This window comes from Orycteropus afer, unplaced genomic scaffold, assembly GCF_000298275.1.
Source record: "Orycteropus afer afer isolate SDZICR_OR568_19922 unplaced genomic scaffold, OryAfe1.0 scaffold00014, whole genome shotgun sequence".
In the NCBI taxonomy this organism is placed as follows: domain Eukaryota; kingdom Metazoa; phylum Chordata; class Mammalia; order Tubulidentata; family Orycteropodidae; genus Orycteropus; species Orycteropus afer.
Window position 1 is genome coordinate 13,580,483 of NW_006921601.1, and position 6,654 is coordinate 13,587,136.

Below are 6,654 nucleotides of genomic sequence, written 5' to 3' on the forward strand. Positions count from 1 at the left end.
TCAGGTATTTGCCTTCAATCTCCCTAATTCTGTCTTCCACTGATTCAATTCTGCTCCTTTGCCCATTAAATGTCTTATCTAGTTCTGAAAATTTAGTATTAATCTTCTGGATTTCTTTGTGTAGATTTTGTATCATTTCTAATTTTTATTTATTTTGTCCTTTTGTTCTTGTATTGTCTTTTGAAATTGTTCTAGGGTTTTCTCTGTGTTTTTCTTGATCTGTCTCTCAATTTGTTGAAAATACCTAAATATAATTCTTTTGAATTCCTTATCAGGGAGTTCCAATGTTGCATGTTCCTAGGGATGTGTTTTGAGTCTGTATCCTGGTTCCCTGTTTCTCCTGCTTTATCTTGCTTTTTTTGTGAACTGTGATGCTCTGTTGTCTCCAAGGCATTGTGACGTTTTTGTGTTCATATTTAATTGGTGATTGTATGTTGGAGTGACTTGCCCACGATTTTTGTTGTCTTTGTTTTGTTTGTATGTTATCTATGCAAGCAGGGTACTGTGCTCTTCTAGTCACTAGTTGACGGCACTTATACACTCACCACCTGTCTCCTTTCCTGTTGTCAGCCTCTGGTATGTCTTTGCTGACCTTGGCAAACAAAGCCTATTCATAGGTCCCTGGAATCTGAATGAGAATGCTATCACTTTAAAATCCAAAATGGTTGCCACTTGTAAACTTTTAAAATGACTGTGCCCTTGGTCACTTTGAATATCCAAAATGGCTGCCACATGTAAACAATCAAAATGGCTGCTCCTTTTGGACAGCAGAAAGTCAACAGCTCAGGTTATCGCCTTCCTTGCTGTTTCCCTTCCTTGTTAAGGCCACCAGCGCAGTCGTCCCTGCAGCCACTGGTGACCAGGGTTGATCTTTAGGTCAATTCTCAGGTTCCAACATCACTTGGAAATATTCAGATCATTAGTCCCGTCAGAGTAGCTGACAGTCCACAGCTCTGACCATCTCTGTACTCACTGTTTTTGTTCAGGTTTTTCCACTAGTTGGTGCCTAATCCACTTCTGCATAGTTCCTTTCAAAGCTCAGGGCTCCAGGATTATCTTCTGTATTTCTGTCAATTGGTTTTTCTTTTCTTTGTTGAAGAGGGTCTGTGTCGCTTGTCTGCCTAGTCTGCCTATTTCTCTATCTTCCAAAGCTAGGAATTCTTTAATAAGCAACTGTGTATCTATTCTAATACTTTGCAGGAATGCAAGTCCCATTGGAACCATTATCTTCATTATAGTCCTGAATGGCTGTTCTATGGATGTATGAATGAACCAGCTAATTGTGTAAATATAATTAATCAATATTTATGGAGTACCCACACTATGCTAGACACTGTGCTGTGTCCTGGGGTTTGTCACCATTCTGACCTTGAGAAGTTCATATAGTGGTGTGTGAAACAGGCATGAAAATGCTTGGTTGAACATATTAAGTCTCTAATAGATATTTATGCAAAATTCTATAGAAAAGAGGATCATAATTTCTACCAGTTTTTGAAAATCTTCCATGTGCCAGGATCTTTTGCATATATTAATGAATCTCCACAAAACCTAACAAGGAAGATATTGACCCCATTTCACGGATGCTGAAACTGAGTCCATGAGAGGTAAAGCAATTTCTGAAATTATCTAGCCTGGAAGTGTCAGAAATGGGGCTTGAATTCTGGTCCTTCTGACCCCAGGAGCTCTCTTCTCATTGCCAATCTGCCCCTGCCCAGGGAGTGCTCAGGATGGAGGGAGTGGGGATAAATAAGGGTTTTTCACATGGAAATAGTGGACAGGGGATTCAAGACAAGGGCATCTCTTGAAAAAAAAGTTATGAAAAAATGGAGCCTGTTGATTGAAGGCAGCTAGAACAAAGGCTTGTGGACAGTGAAGGGAGGAGGGGGGCTCGAAAGAATCTGAGAAGTTGAGCTGGGCCAGATGAGAAGGGTACTTCTGATACCTTGGGAACTACATCAGGTCCCTCCCTGCTAGCTGCAGAGAGCCACTGTGCTGTGGACTGACAACCTGTGACACCAGAGCAAAAATTGTATTTGAGCCTCTGGAGAAAGACATGCTGTAGAAAAGTGCTTAATAACTCCAGCTTCGCCATCATACAGGCAGATTCAGATGCCAGCTCTTCACTTGGTCACTCTGGAATTTTAAACCTTGGTTTCTATTAGCATTGCTTTCCTCCTCTGTAAAACAGAGACAATGATAATCTCAGCATTTATTGAGTATTTAATGTGTGTCAAGTACTTTTCTAAATATTTCACATGAATTCACTCATTTAATTGTCATAACAAATTCACTATATTAATAATACAGTAAAAATACAGTAAATCCTGCAAAAGCTGGAACCTGTGTAAGGTAGAAACCTGTTAGTGGAAGAAAATTTAAATAGGAGAGAGAGAGAGAGAGAGAGAAAGTGATTTAAAAAATGCATCCTGTCAAAGGTGAAAGACTTGTGAAACCAGGAAAAACAAGGCAGTCCGTGGAGTTCTGGCTTTCACAGGTTTCACTGTATGGTTATTACCATTTTTAAGAGAAGAAACTGAGACATGGAGAAGATCAGTTCAAGCAGGGGGAATGGGATGGAAATCTGGACTGTCTCTGGAGCCCTCCTCCCAACCACCCTGTGTAGCCATCTGTCTGACCTTGTAGGATTTTGGTGATGTTTAAGTAAAACAATGTTCAAGATAGTATGGAACCCACAGTGAGCCCTCCTGGACAGTAATAGTGAGTTATTATCACTCTCAGGGATTCCATGTAGATCTGTGGGGGCTGGGAAGCCCTGTGTTGGGGCAGCAGACTTTCAGGCATCTCTGGCTCTCTGCTTGGGTTGCCTTTCTGATGTAGGGCTATGATTTCTCTTGCCATTTCTCTTCAAAGGATCATCAGAGTAGCCCATCTCTCTTACAATGGGCCAGCTTTCATACCTGGGGTAAGAAGAAGGAACTCTGGTGACACAGTGGTTAAAGCATTTTGCTGCTAACCCAAAAGTTGATGGTTCAAATCCACCAGTTGCTTCACAGCAGAAAGATGAGGCAGTCTAAATGATTTACAGCTTGGAAACCCTATGGGGCAATTCTATCCTGTCCTGTAGGTTTGCTGTGTGTTGGAATTGACTCAATGGCAGTGGATTTGGTTTTCCATGTGAAATCTAAGGAACTGTGAAGAAAAGGCAAAACCATGAAATCATTCAAGAGTCAGGAGACCCTGGTGATAGTACTAACTGTGTCCCCAACCCTATGTGATTCCTGGCAAAGGTCTTATGATACCTGGATCTCAGGTTTCCCATTCATGAAGGGAGGAAGTTGGATTTCATTACCTCTTGAGTTTCTTCTCACTGGTATGAGGAAGAATGGTCTCCAAGAGGTCTGTGGAGTCTCAGGGTAGCTTTTTCTTTGTGAGCATAGTCCTCTGTCCATTTGAGTGTTGGATCTTCATTTTTTGGGCAGGTTTTTCTTATCGCATTATGAGACAGGTTCATTACACCTTGCTTAGTAAAGTTATCTGGTAATGCTGAATCCCTAATCTACGGAAATTAAATGTAATCATACTAAAGTAGATACAACTGTATCTTGGTAACATGGACTCAAAAAGTCCAGATTAGAGTGAAGTCCACCACCTGTCTGCCATTTTGTTGTGCTGGCTTGTATATTGCTGTGATACTGAAAGCTGTGCCACCTGTATTGCAAACCATGGTGGACAGGTCTCAGCAGAGCTTCTAGACTAAGACTAGGAAGAAAGGCTTGGTGATCTACTTCCTAAAATTAGCCAGTGAAATCATTATGGATCACAACAGAACATTGTATGACTCCATTACTTTGGACACATGATAAGGAAGGTTCAGTCACCGGAGAACGACATTGTGTTTGGTGAAGTGGAGTGGTGGTGAAGGCAAGGGAGCCTGTTGGTGAGATGAGTTGATAGAGTATCCTTAAAGATGGACTTGAACATGCCAGCAAGGATGATATAGGTCTGGGTAATACTTTTTTTTCTGTTATAAATAAGGTCACCATGAATTGAAGTCAACTCAACAATAGCTATCTATCTGTCTTATACTCTAAACCAATCTATTGCTATGGAGTTGATTCTGACTCATAGCTACTGCTGTTGGGTTTCCATGGCTGTAAATCTTTGTAGAAGTAGATTTCTTCATTTTCCTCCCATGGAGCAGCTGGTGGATTTGAACCACTGACCTGGTTAGCAACTAAATGCCTTACCCACTACATCACCAAAGCTCTTTGTCTTATACTATGTTGTTGTTGTTATTTGCCATCGAGTTGGCCCCGACTCATAGCGACCCCTCCTTGGGTTTCCGAGGCAGTATCACTACGGAAGTAGGATTGCCCAACCTTCCTTCCAAGGAGTGGCTGGTGGGTTTGAACAGCCAGCCTTCTGGTTAGCAGTCAAGTGCCTTAGGCACTATGCTACCAGAGCTCCTAAAGAAATAGCACTCTTTGAAATTGTTTTGTTTGTTCATTTGTTCAACTTTCATTTGAACCACCTTAAGATGATCCAATTTCATGATTTTGGAAACATTATTTTTTCCATTCAAACAAAATGCTAGAAGCCACTTCAAATTCTTCTTTGAAAATGAGGCAGAAAATAATGAAATCAAATCAATGAACTTATTAAAAGTGTTCTTTATTCATTAAAGTATGTTTTAAGAGGACCTATGCCAGGCAAACCTTAGTTATCATAGTCTAGGGTTCTTTTAAGTACTTGAAAGTGGTAATACTGTATTTATTGTCATGACCTCTGTAATTCCAATTTTGCATGAAGTAAAGAATAGTGGCAATCGCTGGTATTTCGTATAATCAGTGAGATCTAAAGGTGCAAGACTCTGCCCTCCCTATGATGGCCTTAGACTTCTAGAGGGTCTCATAATGGGCACATTGTTTTCCCAAGTCTGTCTTCACCCTCGCAGATGGAGAGGCACATGCACCATCAGAGGGTAGGCTGGGTGTGAGGGATTTTCACCCCATTTATCTCTTCAATATCAGCAATTTCCGTGTGTTCCTGCCAGCAATTGATGTCATGCTGGGTAATCCTCTTCCTGTTGTGAAGGGACCTAAGCAATTACCAGTGAAGTATTCATGAAAGATCCAAGGGGAAAAGGTAGTTAATGACGCCTTTCATCAGACCTACCAATACATGGAAAAACACACATTGGAAAATAGAGGTTTTCTCTCTTCACAGGTTCCATGAAAGTTGTGTTATGGTTTTGAATATGTGTACGCTTTAAAAGTTCCCTTCACTTCAAGGGAAACCTTCATTTTATTGAATCAAAGAAGGATAAAAAATGAAATGACCTCCTAACTTCTCTTATAATTTCACCTTTGCAGCCCTACTATCCTCTCTCCTAAAAGTGACCACAGTGGTCTTTTAAATCACAAACTAGATTGCATCACATTCCACATTATAAACCTTTGAATGACTTCCCATCATACTCTAACCATATTTTATAAGGCCCTGCACTGTGTGGCCCCTGTCCTCCTCTTCAACTTCACAGAAGGCCAGCCTCATCCCTGTTTTCTCTCACTATCCTTCTTTTGCTTCATTAATCATGCTGAGCCTGTCTCTATCTCAATGTCTTTGCACATGTTGGTCCTTCTTCCTGGAGCACTCTCCCTCTTTTCTGAGGTAGAATTCACTCATCAAATCACTTTCTTTCATTTTTTCTTGTTTGATTGTCTTTAAAGCATTTAGTACTACCTGAAATTGCCTTGTTTGTTCATTCATTTAATATCTGCCCTCTCTTCGACATCAGCTTCATAAGAGAGGAATCTCATCCATCTTAAACACTACTGCATCCTTGGCACCTGGAAGAGTATCTGGATGATAACAGGTGCTCAATATATGTTTCTGAATGACTCACTGGCTCAATTATTGACTATAAAAATCAGCTGCCACTCCATCTCCTGTGGTCTTCCTGGTCTGGGTTTTCTATTTGGGTTCTAATAAAACTTGGGGAGAAGCTACCAGTATGCTGATAAAGTAAGAGTGAGTGCTATGTGAGCCTGAGAATCTGGATCAGACCCAGCAAAAAGATAGGATAGAATCAAGCTAACATAGGCATAGTGCAAGGTAGTATTTAAAATACCTCCTGCTTCTATTCTGACTCTTCAGCATCCATTGTACTGCCTTAAAGTTCACTTTTTCTTTTGAAGGGTATCCTGAAGGATCATTCTAAAAAGCAAATGAAATCATGAAAATCCCCTGCTTACCACTCATTGGAGAATATGGGTAATCTAGTCTGCAGGCTGTGAAGGTTGTATAGATGTTACTGTCAGATGGAGGTGGCAAGGATATTTGCTGCCCCTGTTAATCAATTGTAGATCCTTTGTGGCCATTCTCCTTGCAAACAGTGATCTCCTTTCATTCCTAGCTGGCAAAGAAAACTCACTATACACCTCTAGTCCCTCATCCAAAATTCCACATTTATCTCTTCTCGCTGATCAAAACAGTATAGCAGAGTAGAAATAGTTCCACCATCATTCAACCTAGAAACTTAGACTTTTCTGATAACAGAAAGACTGTTGTTGTTGTTGCTGTTAAGTGCCATTGAGTCATTTCTGACTCATAGCGACCCCATGCACAGCAGAACGAAACATTGCCCTATCCCGTGCCAGCCCCACAATCCCTGCTATACTTGAGCCCATCATC